Raw genomic sequence first — 15,601 nt, 5'->3', positions numbered from 1 at the left:
ACGGACAGGAGTACTCCCCTGTGTTACTTCGATGTCACGCTCATGCATGACACCTGCCGTTTGCTCAGGCCCTTTGAGGGGGCCATGTTATTTGTCAGTCGCCAGAACTACGGGATGAACAACGTCATTCCACTGCTTCATGTCCTGGAACAGATGCTGGTAAATCTGGCGGGTCAGGGGACTGGAGACATGATGCCTAGATCTCACGGCCACATGAGCCCTATGGGGGCTGAGCTGGAGGAGGACATTGAAGCACAAGCAATGTGTAGCGAAATAGGTGGTTTTTATACACAAGTGACAGGAGGAGCAGGAGCAGCCAGAGGAGCTACAGGGCGATCAGCAAGATTACGCAGAGGACCCAGACACACCGTGGCAGTATGCAGTGGAGATGGAGGCCCGATGCATGCTCACTTGTTTGCGTAGTGACAGCCGAATTGTCACCATTCGGCAGAGGGATGACTTCTGGTTCTCCACCTTGTTGGACCTTCACTACCGGTCCAAAATGATGGCCTTTTTTTTACACCCGCTGAGAGGGAGGACAAACAGAACTACTAAAGAGACATCCTATGTAGTCAGTTGGCCGCTGCCTATATGTGCCATCGTCCATCCTCTCTCAGATCTGACCAGGGGGCCCTCTGCGCTCACGTTCCTCTGTCATAGCTGCTGCGGCAGGGTGGGGGGTAGCAGCAGTTCCAGCTCCATCAGCAGCAACTTGAGTCTAGAGTCACAGAAGTGAAGAAACAACTCACCAACAGCAGCAGCAAAACCTGGAGCAGGACCAGAACCAGCAGTTAGTGGCATACTTGGACAGCACCCTGCCACCCCACATTGAAGATCCGCTGGACTACTCGGCAGCCAAACTACAGGGAGTGCAGAATTATTAGGCAAATGAGTATTTTGACCACATCATCCTCTTTATGCATGTTGTCTTACTCCAAGCTGTATAGGCTCGAAAGCCTACTACCAATTAAGCATATTAGGTGATGTGCATCTCTGTAATGAGAAGGGGTGTGGTCTAATGACATCAACACCCTATATTAGGTGTGCATAATTATTAGGCAACTTCCTTTCCTTTGGCAAAATGGGTCAAAAGAAGGACTTGACAGGCTCAGAAAAGTCAAAAATAGTGAGATATCTTGCAGAGGGATGCAGCACTCTTAAAATTGCAAAGCTTCTGAAGCGTGATCATCGAACAATCAAGCGTTTCATTCAAAATAGTCAACAGGGTCGCAAGAAGCGTGTGGAAAAACCAAGGCGCAAAATAACTGTCCATGAACTGAGAAAAGTCAAGCGTGCAGCTGCCAAGATGCCACTTGCCACCAGTTTGGCCATATTTCAGAGCTGCAACATCACTGGAGTGCCCAAAAGCACAAGGTGTGCAATACTCAAAGACATGGCCAAGGTAAGAAAGGCTGAAAGACGACCACCACTGAACAAGACACACAAGCTGAAACGTCAAGACTGGGCCAAGAAATATCTCAAGACCGATTTTTCTAAGGTTTTATGGACTGATGAAATGAGAGTGAGTCTTGATGGGCCAGATGGATGGGCCCGTGGCTGGATTGGTAAAGGGCAGAGAGCTCCAGTCCGACTCAGACGCCAGCAAAGTGGAGGTGGAGTACTGATTTGGGCTGGTATCATCAAAGATGAGCTTGTGGGGCCTTTTCGGGTTGAGGATGGAGTGAAGCTCAACTCCCAGTCCTACTGCCAGTTTATGGAGGACACCTTCTTCAAGCAGTGGTACAGGAAGAAGTCTGCATCCTTCAAGAAAAACATGATTGTCATGCAGGACAATGCTCCATCACACGCGTCCAAGTACTCCACAGCGTGGCTGGCAAGAAAGGGTATAAAAGAAGAAAATCTAATGACATGGCCTCCTTGTTCACCTGATCTGAACCCCATTGAGAACCTGTGGTCCATCATCAAATGTGAGATTTACAAGGAGGGAAAACAGTACACCTCTCTGAACAGTGTCTGGGAGGCTGTGGTTGCTGCTGCACGCAATGTTGATGGTGAACAGATCAAAACACTGACAGAATCCATGGATGGCAGGCTTTTGAGTGTCCTTGCAAAGAAAGGTGGCTATATTGGTCACTGATTTGTTTTTGTTTTGTTTTTGAATGTCAGAAATGTATATTTGTGAATGTTGAGATGTTATATTGGTTTCACTGGTAAAAATAAATAATTGAAATGGGTATATATTTGTTTTTTGTTAAGTTGCCTAATAATTATGCACAGTAATAGTCACCTGCACACACAGATATCCCCCTAAAATAGCTAAAACTAAAAACAAACTAAAAACTACTTCCAAAAATATTCAGCTTTGATATTAATGAGTTTTTTGGGTTCATTGAGAACATGGTTGTTGTTCAATAATAAAATTAATCCTCAAAAATACAACTTGCCTAATAATTCTGCACTCCCTGTAGATTTGTGGCCGCAACTGGCTGAGTTTGCCCTGGAAAAGCTGTCCTGCCAGGCCAGTAGTGTGGCATCAGAGTGGGTTTTTAGTGCGGTGGGGGCCATAGTTACCCCAAGAAGAACTCCCTGTCCACCCAAAATGTGGAGAGACTGACCTTTGACAAGATGAATCAGGCATGGATCAGCCAGGATTTCCATCCACCAATGCCTGATGCATCAGATATCCATGGTGCCACACCAACACTTTGACAAAAGAGACCGGTTTCTTCTGGCTACTTGCCTCAGGTACTATTCTGATGCTGCCACCCGCCTGATGCCACACATCTGATGCCAAGTGCTCCTTCTTTCACCCACCATCTTCAGCTGATACTGGTATTGCCACCGACCTCCCCACTCTGTCACCGGGTCACTCTGTGGTCTCCTGATACTGCTGCCACCTCCACACTAGTGATAAGTGGCAGGGGCTATATTCGAATTTGTAATATTTAACGAATATTTGGGCGAATATTCGTCATATATTCGCAAATTTTGCAAATTCAAGATTATTTTCTTGATTGTGAATATTTGCGTAACGCGCACAAAATACAGGCGTCGGTCACTTTTGCTACATTTTCAAAGTTGCTAGAAGTTTCCTGAAACTGGATAAAAAGGTTGGCACGGCAGAACATTAAAAATGGCTTTATATGCAGTTAGAGTGCTCCAATATATTCGCAATTGCGCTAATCGGCACTAATGATGCAAATATTTTGGCGCAATATGTGAAACTTCACATTTTAGCAGGTCTGCATATATGTATCGACAGCAGAACCTATCACACTACCTAACACACTGCACTGAATCAGCTACACTATATCAGGATATAACCTACACTGACTATCTCCCACTGACTAACCAACACTGACTATATATATAAGCTATCTAACTATCTATGTAATGTAGTGTGGAAAGCACAGAGCACAGCAATGACACTGGTGTCTCTCTCAGAACATTAAAAATTTGTAGAAAATGTCTGCTGGGGAGTTTCTTATATAGTAAGGGGTAGGCAACTTTCCCATTGGTTGCTAGGGATGTTGCTAAGCTCAGACAAAGACGTTACATTGGCCCACAAGCAAGAAGGGAGGTTACTGATGAAAAAAATCTAGAATATTCGAAATGACTAATATATATCACTATATTCTAAATATTTGCAAATTCTCGAAGTGCCGATATTCGCGATTAATATTCGTGATTCGAATATTTGCGCCCAATACTACTCGACACTATGTCACCTTGCCACTCTGTGGTCTCCTGATGCTGAATCACCTCCACACTTTGTCACCTTGCCACTCTGTGGTCTCCTGATGCTGCTGCTACCTCAACACTATGTCACCTTGCCACTCTGTGGCCTCCTGATGATGCTGCTGCCACCTGCACACTGTCATTGTGCCACTCTGTGGTCTCCTCATGCTACTGCTGCCACCTCCACACTGTCATTGTGCCACCCTGTGGCCTCCTCCTGATGATGATGATGCTGCTGCCACCACCTCAACACTCTGTCATTATGCTACTCTGTTGGCTCCTCCTGATGCTGATGCCACCTCCAGACTCTGTCATTGGGCCACTCTGTGGTCTCATCATGCTGCTTCCACCCTCCCCACTTCATGACTGGGCCTTATTTTGCCTTTTGGCCTGGCTGACATGATCATTTATTTGACCCTTCTTCTGATCTGTCAGAAGTAAGGAAAAATAAGATGCACAACGGATCCTGTCTATGTAACAGCTGTAAGGCCTGCATGACATGGTCCCTATTTTGCATCAGAATTGGCTTATGATTTGGTAGCCAAAAGCAGGAATGGGTACAAAACACAGAAGACATGCAAATATTCCATTCACGTGTCATCTCTGTTTTGGATGCACTCCTGTTTTTTTTGGCTTTAGCAATACTGATGGATTACTGACCAAATGCTGACCGAGTGAAGGCGGATGCTCCACAGACAGAATCCTTTTTTGGGGGGTTATTGTTCTGACGGATCAGAGGAAGGGCAAAATAATCAGTGACGTCAACAAAAACTTACTGCTGACACTTACTGCTGACACTTGTCGGGGGGCTCTACTTGTATAAGCGTTAAATAGAACAGGTTTTGTAGACATCTTTGTGGAATCAGCTGCCGACGGTGTAAAAGGAATGCGCTTCTTCTTGACGCTAACATTGACCTGTAAGGCTGAGTTCACACTTGAGTTATTTGGTTAGTTTTAGCCTAGTAACTACCCAAATAAGTGAAGTGTGCAGTGATTCTAAGAGCAACGCCTGTCATCTGCATGTGATTCTGATTCACAGTATTGTTTCACTACCACAGCAGACTCCCTATGCATGTTACTGCAAGGCATAGTTTTCAACACCACTATACAGGCTCTCTGCAGCCAGGAAATAGCATTTTTTTAACGTGATTCACCGCAAATAAATTCTGATCAAACTGAATTTTTTAGAGAAATTTGCTCATCTCTACACATGATGTTTAATTTTTTTAATTGCTTATTTATAGAAAAATTTAATCTAGGGAAAGTGAGGTGAATTTATATCTTTTTATTTTTTTTATATTTTTTAAAAACCCAATTTAAAAAAAAAAAAATTGTCACTATAGTTGATTATATCATGCAATCATTAGATTGCATCTTGTATTCTGTAAGGACTTTCTATGCATTACAGAATAATGAATTCAGTATATTCCAATGCAGTGCTTCCAACTGGAGGCCTGCATTAGAATATATTAGTAATCTGCCTGTAAGCCTTGTATTTCAGCCAGGGGAAAGCGACCCAGGTCAGGAAGCGTCCAGCTCATGGTTTTAATGCTCCCAGATCCCGAGGTCGCATTTGAATATGGCATCTGAGGGGTTAAATGCCACGATCGGCATTACCGCCAATCGTAGACAGTAGCCCTGGGCCTCTGCTGTGTTAAACAGCATAAACCCGGTGGAAAGCAGGCACCATCTTTAACCTCTTAAGGACAAATGACGTACCGGTACGGCATGTTTTCCTGGTACCTAAGGACACATGACTTACCGGTCAGTCATGTATAGTTCCAATCACCGCCGCCCAGCGGGCGGTGATCGGAAACCGGTGCCTGCTCAAATCATTGAGCAGGCACCTTGGCTAAATGCGCAGGGGGATCCCGTGACCCCCCCCCCCGTGTCGGCGATCGCCGCAAACTGCAGGTCAATTCAGACCTGCGGTTTGCGGCTTTTACCTGTGCTTGCGGCGGTGATCGGGCGTGCCATCGGGTCCCCATACGGTTGTAGGGGGGACCCGATGGCATGGAAGGCAGCGCGATGCCTAAGGAAGGCATCGCGCTGCCTTCAGGTGAGAAGCCTGTGAGATCCAGCCCCCTGGATCTCACAGGCCGGAAGCTGTATGAGTAATACTCACTGTATTACTCATACAGCCAATGCATTCCAATACAGAAGTATTGGAATGCATTGTAAAGGGATTAGACCCCCAAAAGTTGAAGTCCCAAAGTGGGACAAAAAATAAAGTAAAAACAAAGTTTAAAAAATAAAGTTTCCCCCCAAAAAATTAAAAGCTTCAAGTAAAAATAAACAAAAACTTCATATTCCCCAAATAAAGTTTAAAAAAATTGGTAAAAAATAGGGGGGGAGGGGAAGTATACATATTATACATTTTGTCACCTTAGATCACAAAAAGTACAACAGCAAGCGATCAAAAAGGCGTTTGCCCACCAAAATAGTACCAATCTAACCGTCACCTCATCCCGCAAAAAATTAGCCCCTACCTGAGACAATCGCCCAAAAACTGAAAAAACTATGGCTCTCAGAATATGGAGACACTGAAACATGATTTTTTTTTGTTTCAAAAATGATATTATTGTGTAAAAATTACATAAATAAAAAAAAAAGTATACATATTAGGTATTGCCGCATCCGTATCGACCGGATCTATAAAAATATCACATGACCTAACCCCTCAGGTGAATACCGTAAAAAAATAAAAACGGTGTAAAAAAAGCCATTTTTGTCACCTTACATCACAAAAAGTGTAATAGCAAGCGATCAAAAAGTCACACGCACCCCAAAATAGTGCCAATCAAACCGTCATCTCATCCCGCAAAAATCATACCCTACCCAAGATAATCGCCCAAAAACTGAAAAAACTATGGCTCTCAGACTATGGAAACACTAAAAAAATACCACATGATCTAACCTGTCAGATGAATGTTGTAAATAACAAAAAATAAAAACGGTGCCAAAACAGCTATTTCTTGTTACCTTGCCTCACAAAAAGTGTAATATAGAGCAACCAAAAATCTTATGTACCCTAAACTAGTACCAACAAAAATTCCACCCTATCCCGTAGTTTCTAAAATGGGGTCACTTTTTTGGAGTTTCTACTCTAGGGGTGCATCAGGGGGGCTTCAAATTGGACATAGTGTCTAAAAAAACAGTCCAGCAAAATCTGCCTTCCAAAAACCGTATGGCATTCCTTTCCTTCTGTGCCCTGCCGTGTGCCCGTACAGCAGTTTACGACCACATATGGGGTGTTTCTGTAAACTACAGAATCAGGGCCATAAATATTGAGTTTTGTTTGGCTGTTAACCCTTGCTTTGTAACTGGAAAAAAAATATATTAAAATTGAAAATCTGCCAAAAAAGTGAAATTTTGAAATTATTTCTCTATTTTTCAATAATTCTTGTGGAACACCTAAAGGGTTAATGACATTCGTAAAATCAGTTTTGAATACCTTGAGGGGTGTAGTTTCTAGAATGGGGTCATTTTTGGGTGGTTTCTATTATGTAAGCCTCGCAAAGTGACTTCAGACCTGAACTGGTCCATTGGGTTTTTGAAAGAAGTATGACGTAGACATTTTGGGAATGTAAAGTAATAACTATTTTCACGCAGCCCTGGCCCCATAGAAGTGAATGGGTCTTCAGTGAAAAACGCACTGCACATGCGCAGAAAAAAACTGGACAACTGAACGCAATTGCAGACAAAACTGACTGAACTATCTTGCAAAATGGTGCGAGTTTCACTGAACGGACCCTGAACGCATCCGGAGCCAATCCGTATCGTTCATGTGAAAGAGGCCTTAAAAATTGTGCCTTCTGAGGAGCTCACCGGGTGCTACAACCACTGGGTGCCTGCAGTTTTACACAGCAAACACCCAGTGGCAGAGACACCAATCACAGACTTTTAACCGCTCAGATGCTGTGGTCAGATCAAGGTAACTTTTCGGTTGCTATGGCAACCTTAGGCCTTCTGAAGCTCACTGATTTCCCATAGGCTGCAATGGTAAATTATTGTAGTCTATCGGAGAAGTGATCAGACAATTGCATGTTTAAGTCCCCAAGAGTGAGTAAAGAGAAAAGTAAAAAAAAAGTTTTTGAAGCTAGGAAAAGGGTGTGATATACAAACAGTAAAAAAATAAAGATCATTGTCATTGCTGTGTACAATATTTATCCCATATGGTGAATGAAACATTGAAAGAAAGGACAACATTTTCTTTTAGTCTTACAATCCCAGGTCATTCGTTCAACAGTGAACAAACAAAGGATGTAATATGTTGTAAGACTTCAAACCTAACCTGTAAAACAGGTCATTGATCCCTAGTAGTCAACGCCACAGTATCTAATGGCAATGGCATCTACCACAGCAAAATGAGCGGGAGGAAAGCTCCTTACATCACTACCAGCTATGCCAAAATAAATTATTATTTTTATTATTTATTTTACTATTTACTTTATTTTACTATTTACAATGCTCAGTTTTCAAGATCATTCTTCAAACAGAGTTGCCCTTGTTATGGCACATTTACATTGATGCCCCTTACAAACAATGTCCAGTGGTTTGACCTTCAGTTCCTGCTACTGACCATTTGCTATCTTCAACGGCTGTAGCAGGACACAAAAAACAGGTAGGTCTGTCTTTTCTGTAAGGTTTGTTTCACATTTGCAGTAAGCAGATCCAGCAGATCTGACAGATCTGTTAATACTTGGCGCTACCATGCTCTTTTGAGATACCGTCAGGCCCCATTCAATATAATGGGGACCGGCAGAGATCAGGTCGCAACCCGGCAAATATGCAGAGGAGTGTCCGAAATAGTAACGCCGCACACAGCAGTTTTCGTCTGGCCGCTTCTCAGCATATTTGCTGGGTAGCGGACAAATCATCGCCGGTCACCACTATTAGAGATGAGTGAATCGAATCGCCTCGAATCTGAATCTCCTCGGGCTTCGTGTAAGCTAATCGATTTAACCTGAAATAGTATAAAAAAGAAAAAAAATCATTCTTACTTCCTCCATTAGCTCGCAATCATCTTGATTAAAGATCTCGGCCGAAATTCCGTGCATGGTGATATATGACGTCACCCGGCATGATTACGTAATCTCGCGACAGATCTTCAAGCAAGATGGCGGCGGCCAGCCCGTTGCAAGCAAATGGACATGGTAAGTTTGATTTAATTTATTGAAATGTTAATTTCACACCGTTTTTACACTCAGATGCACCGATCATGTATAAACGCTGCATCTGAGGGGTACAATGACGGGGGCGGCGCTATCGCAGCTCCCTGTCATTGCACCCACTACTTACAAAAAAATGCGCTTTGTGACGAAATAACAATGTCTACCCATTATAGTGAATGGGGCTGGACGGTATCTCGACAGCCCATGGTAGAGCCCGGAATTCACAGATCCGGCAGGCTGTTCCCAGCCGAAACAGCCTGCCAGATCTGTCTACCGCAAATGAGAGACAGGCCTAAGTATTGCATAAGAAATGTCAAATATAAATATTGAATGTCTAAAATTTTTGATCAGTTGCAAGCAAAAAAGCACAGAATAAATCCAAGTGTGATATTGTTCTTGCTAATCTATGGGAAGCCTTGCACTAAAAGTATTATAGTACAGTACTGATAGTATTTTAATGTCTGTAATACTTTATACTGCACATCAGGGCTCTCTTTCCCTGCACTTAGGGTCTAAAAACAAATGTTACTTCAACATTTCAAAATCTCCTACACAATGCATTTGGAAAGTCTTCAGACCCTTTCACTTTTTTTCACAATTTAAGTTTCCGCCATGTGCTCAAACTAAAAAAAATCTATTATTCTCATCATTCCGCATTCAATACCCCATAATGACAAAGTGAAATCAGAATGTTGTAAATCTTTGATAATTTATTGAAAATGAAAAACTAAATTTTACCCTTTACTCTGTACTTAGTTGAGGAACCTTTTGGCAGCGATTACAACCTCCAGACTTCTTGGGTATAATGCCAAAAGGTTTACACGCTTGGATTTGGGGATTTTCTGCCATTCTTCTTTGCAGAACCTCTCAAGATCTGTCAGTTTGTCTGGGAACTGTTGGTAGACAGCCATTTTCAGGTGTCTCCAGAGACGTTCTATTGATTTCAATTCAGGGCTCTTGCTGGGACACTCAAGGACTCAAGTGTCCCTAAGCCACTCCTGTGTTGTCTTGGCTGTGTTTTAGGGTCCATTCACACAACCATAAGTGCTTTGCGGTCCACAAATTGAGGATGCGCAAAACACGGGTACTGGCCGTGTACATTTTGTGGAACGCACAGGCCAGTTCTGTGATAGAAATGCCTATTCTTGGCCGCGATTTTGGACAAGAATGGGACATGCTCTATCTTTTTTGCAAGCTGAGGAATAGAACTACAGATGCAGACAGCACATGGTGTGCTATCCACATCTTTTGTGGCCCCATTGAAATTAATGGGTCCGCTCCCTTTCCACAAAATTGCGGAATCGATGCAGACCCAGAAATACAGTCGTATGAATGGACCCTTGGGTCATTATATATTAGGGATACCAAATCACATGGCTGCATCACATGACTAGCAGTGTAAAAATGTTTTGCAAACACTTCTTTCATTTTTGTTTAATAAATGTTATATTCTGTCAGGTGATTTTTCAAATACCTATTTTTTATGTTTATTTATATTGCATCAGATTTTACTGAATGCACTGATGAACTCAGGAGTTTATATTATTGCTCCACCTACTCATGTGTCCCTTTTTTGGCACCCAAATAGGTATATATAGAATTGTTGTACCTTTATTTAACCTGTACATTGTCCTGTGTAACTGAAGAAGGCGGCTGGTCCCTGAAACAAGTTTTATCTATGGACTTTTAATTGCTATCTTGACTAGATACATACTTTATACTAGATCTAGCGTGGGTACAAGCAATTTTTTATTTTTATGCTGTATTTTCCTTAATATATTATTTAAAGTCATTGTTTTGTTGGAAGGTAAATCTTCTGCCCAGTCTGAAGTTCAGAGCACTCTGGATCAAATTTTTTACTTCCAGTTTTCCAAAATCTATAACTTTTTTATTTTTCCATTCATATAGCCATATGAGGGCTTGTTTTTTGTGGGACAAGTTGTACACACAATGTAGTGGGAAGCGGTAAAGAAATTCCAAATGTGCTGAGTTTTATGGGTTTTGTTTTTACAGCTTTTCCTATGCTGTAAAACTGATCTGTTACATTCATTCTCCGAGTCGGCACAATTACAATGATACCACATATGTAAAGGTTTTCTTTGTGTTTTAATACTGAAAAAAAACAAAAACTTTGGAAATACGATTTTTCTGTTTGCCTTGTTATATTCTGTGTGAGGGTTAATTTTTTGCATGGTGATCTGTACTTTTTATTGCCCACATTTTGGAGTGTGCATGTCTGTTTCATTATTTTCTATTCAATTTTTAGGGAAGTAAAGCGTCCAAAAACTGGCAAATCTGAGACTTTGACTATTATTTCCATTTCGCCATTTGCTGTATGAGATAAACATTTTATATTTTAATAGTACGGGTGTTTTCACTTGTGGCGATACCTATGATGTTTATTTTTTAATATTGTTTATGTATTTTTATTTTTATTTTGGGGAAAGGGGGGGATTTCAATTTATATTTTTTTATATCTTTAAAAACTTATTATTTTTTTTTACACTTTTTAATAGTTCCCCTAGGGAACTTTAACAAGCAATCATTAGATTGCTTCTGTCATAGACTCCAATGCATTAGAATCCATCAGGGGGGCCGAGGCTGCCACACCCTTCATCCAGAACCCTTGATCTTTTCTAAGTAGAGCCAATGCATGTACGGGAGTGCACACTCCCGGTTTTTAACCTCACAGATGCCGTGGTCACATTTGAACATGGCATCTGAGGGGTTAAATGTGTGGGATCACCATAATCATTGATCACATACATTAGTCTCGAGTGCCTGCTACACTCGTGGCCATCTTTGAAGTCCTCCTGACCACCGATGTTTACATGCTTAAGACAGTCAGAATGGGTTAAGAATATCTCAGCTTTCCCTCAACCCTGACCAGTCTACCTGAAAAAACACCCCCACAGCATGATGCTGCCACCACCATGCTTCACCGTAGGGATGGTATTGAGCAGGTTATGAGCAGTGCCCGGTTTCTTCCAGACATGATGATTAGAATTGAGGCAAAAGCATTTACTCTTAGTTTGATCAGACCAGAGAATCTTGCTTTTTCACAGCCTGAGAGTCCTTTAGGTGCATTTTTGCAAACTCCAGGCTTATATGTGTCTTTTACTGAGGAGAGGCTTCTTTCCGGCCACTCTGCCATAAAGCCCAGTTTAGTGGAGTGCGGCAGTGATGGCTGAACTTCTGGAGGTTTCTCGCATCTGAACACAGGATATTTGGGAGCTCAGCCAGAGTCACTATTGGTTCTTTATCACCTCTCTTATTAAGGCCCTTCTCCCACAATGACTTAGTTTGGTTACCAGCTCTAGAAAGAGTCCTGCTTGTTCCAAACTTCTTCCATTTAAGAATTATGGAGACCACTGTGCCCTGCGGACCATTCAGTGCAGCAGAAATCTTTTTGTACCTTTCTCCAGATCTGTTCCTCCACACAATCATGTCTTTGACCTCTATGGGTAATTCTTTCCTCCTCCTGGCTTGGTTTTAGCTCTGATATGCATTGTCAGCTGTGAAACATTATATAAACAGGGGTATTGTTCCAAATCATACCCAATAGCTTAAAGGGCTTCTGTCACCCCACAAAAGTCTTTTTTTTTTTTTTGGATAGTTACATTCCTTATAGCGCGATATAGGAGAATATAATCTTGTCACTTACTTTCATGCGGTCGTTTCTTTAGAAAACGAAGTTTTATAATATGTAAATCCGGTCTCTACCAGCAAGTAGGGCGTCTACTTGCTGGTAGCTGCTGCAGAAAACCGCCCCCTCGCCGTGTTGATTGACAGGGCCAGCCGTGATCTCCTCCTCCGGCCGGCCGTGTCAGTATTTCAAAAATCGCGCGCCTCTGTTCATTCGGCGCAGGCGCTCTGAGATGAGGAGGCTCGTCTCCTCAGAACTCCCTCAGTGCGCCTGCGCCGATGACATCACCGAAAGAGAAGAAGTCATCGGCGCAGGCGCACTGAGGGAGTTCTGAGGAGACGAGCCTCCTCATCTCAGAGCGCCTGCGCCGAATGAACAGAGGCGCGCGATTTTTGAAATACTGACAGGGCCGGCCGGAGGAGGAGATCACGGCTGGCCCTGTCAATCAACACGGCGAGGGGGCGGTTTTCTGCAGCAGCTACCAGCAAGTAGACGCCCTACTTGCTGGTAGAGACCAGATTTACATATTATAAAACTTCGTTTTCTTAAGAAACGGCCGCATGAAAGTAAGTGACAAGATTATATTCTCCTATATCGCGCTATAAGGAATGTAACTATCCAAAAAAAAAAAAAGGACTTTTGAGGGGTGACAGAAGCCCATTAAATAACTGAAATTACTTCAGGTGGATTCCAATCCAACATATCAAAGATGATCAAGGGAAATCGGAGGCCACCAGAGCTAAACTTTAAGAGTCATAGCAAAGGGTCTAAATACTTATGTCCATTCGAAATTTTAGTTTTTTCCTTTCTTAAATTGTGTATTCAATTTCTCATTATGGGATATTGAGTACAGATTGCTGGAGGAAAACTTGAATTAAATTTTTTTTAACACAAAGCAGGAACATAAATTTTGAAAAAAAGTGAAATGCTCTGAAGACTTTCTGAATGCATTGTAAATTAACACTTTACACAATGCTTTCCTCCAGAGCCTAGATTTAGAAATTGCCCGAGCACCGTGTCCCCTTCAAACAGCTGATCTGCAGGGGTAAGGAGCCCCTGTTGAGGTTAAGGATAGGTCATCAATATTTACAACCTGGAAAATATCTTTGACCTGTGTACGTATGTGTATCCAAGAGGGTACATACCATGTCTCTAGGGGGGTTTCATAATACATTCACGCTGTGCTTTTAATAGACAGCACTGTACATGGTCATAGCATTGGGGTACTTTAATATACTGTAATTTGTTTGAACTGGGGGTACTCAGCACTGCCCCTTAGTGACCAAGCACATTTTTAAAAAATTGCATTCCAGGAGCTAGAACTTTTTTGTTTTTTCATAAATGTACTTGTAGGAGGTCTTATTTTTTGCAGGACAAGTTATAGTTTTTAATACACCATTTTAAGTACATGTAATGATTGATTAAAGCCAGCCGTTTAGCTAAAACATCCTTTGTTTACGTCAGTAAAAACACGTATGGGTGGTCACTAAGGGGTTAAAGTTGTCATATAATGCACTTAATGTATTAAAAACATAGCATTTCTAACAGAATACTGATTTATGTGTACATCAGTCATGTGGAAAGATACTGTAAATTTCACTAACACACTTAGCGAGTTTCCCCAGATTTTTCATACCATGTGCACACTCTTAATTAAGTTTTCACCATTTGCAACTCCTGAATGCATGCTGACTACACTATTGTATGCCTTTATATTACACTATACATTCTAAATCATTACTAATCATTGCTTTTCAGTAAAATGTCAAAAAAGCCTTGGGGCACCATTGTACCTGCTCCCTTCCCATTAGGGCATCAGACTCTAAGCAACAGGGAGACTGAACAACTAGTACAAAGACTTCATTCAAGCAAGCGATGCACAAGCTGTGGTGCCTCTGATCTCCTTCACCAGCCAAGGAAGATCAAGGTTCTAAGTTCAGAATGTCTAAACCAGCTTCTACAAAGACTTACTCTGCATTCTGAGAAGAAAGCCTCTGACAGCAAAAGGATAGCACAGGGGAAAATCCTTCAAATTGGGGTATTGAATTCTTACGCATGGAAAGGTTGGAACTAAAATATGCCAAATAACTGATTGTAATAGGCTTTCAATGCCATACATAGTGTTGGAAAGAACAATAAAATAAACTCTCTGGATAATAGTAGCCATGACATTGCTTATTCATGTTTAGGAGTTTTTTACCGTTTTATGAAGCTCTTTTTTTAGCCTCATCTACTTTATTCTACTTTATTCTACTTTTATGTCAGAACAGGTGCTTCAAAGATATGGCACCCATTCTGACCAGCATATTTTACACAGCTGGCAAAAATACCTTAATAAAACTCCCCCATACAGCTTTAAATCACTGGCTTCCATTGGATAATATATTACAAAACTGTCTGCCTGTCCCATAGGACCAATTCCCACTGCTCCACATTAGACTGGAGTGCCTAGCCAACCAAGTTTAATGCCTCGATATTTTTTTCAAACACGTGGACAGCGTGGAGGATGTTACGGAGACAATTCCATGTGTCCCATTTGGTATCTTCCATTATGACGTCACCCTGAATTTTACCAGGAGGATAAATATACTCTTCTAAGAGTGGAGAGACAAAGAGATTTTACAGCTTTTACAGCTCATGCAAAACCTGCGTTTACCTTCACTTTCAGCCACATTCACTGCATCCCCAATTTCTATCAGTGATATCTTCCAATGTAGTGTAGATCATGCTGTCCCTCTAGTGTTGATTGACAGACTGGATTGCCAGCTTTCAAACGATACAAAGCCTATATCTGTAGCTGCTACCAACCGATAGATATGAGCATCTAAAGCAGCCACCTCACCTCCCATTCAGTCTGGGGGAGGAGGAGGAGCAGTTGCAGAGCTGACAGGGAGCAGGAGGAGAGGAAAAAAAGTAAAAAATATATAGAAATGTGGCACTATCATACACAGCTCAGCAGAAAGTATCACACAGGATAGGATTAGATACACAACTCAACAGACAATATCACACAGGATAGGATTAGATACATAGTTCAGCAGACAGTATCACACATGATAGGATTAGATACACAGCTCAGCAG

General features: G+C 41.9%; 1 long non-coding RNA gene across 1 annotated transcript; it reads left to right on the top strand.

The window, feature by feature from the left end:
* The first annotated feature begins 8,191 nt into the window (after positions 1 to 8,191).
* Positions 8,192 to 14,676, top strand: LOC120985763. The gene is made up of 2 exons (XR_005775576.1): positions 8,192 to 8,323; positions 14,278 to 14,676. It is a non-coding gene; the product is annotated as an uncharacterized LOC120985763 (long non-coding RNA).
* The last annotated feature ends 925 nt before the right edge of the window (positions 14,677 to 15,601 follow it).

The sequence above is a fragment of the Bufo bufo genome, chromosome 1 (genome assembly GCF_905171765.1).
Source record: "Bufo bufo chromosome 1, aBufBuf1.1, whole genome shotgun sequence".
NCBI classification, from domain to species: Eukaryota; Metazoa; Chordata; class Amphibia; order Anura; family Bufonidae; genus Bufo; species Bufo bufo.
Note: the sequence above shows the minus strand (reverse complement) of the source record. Positions and strands in the feature narration are given on the sequence as shown.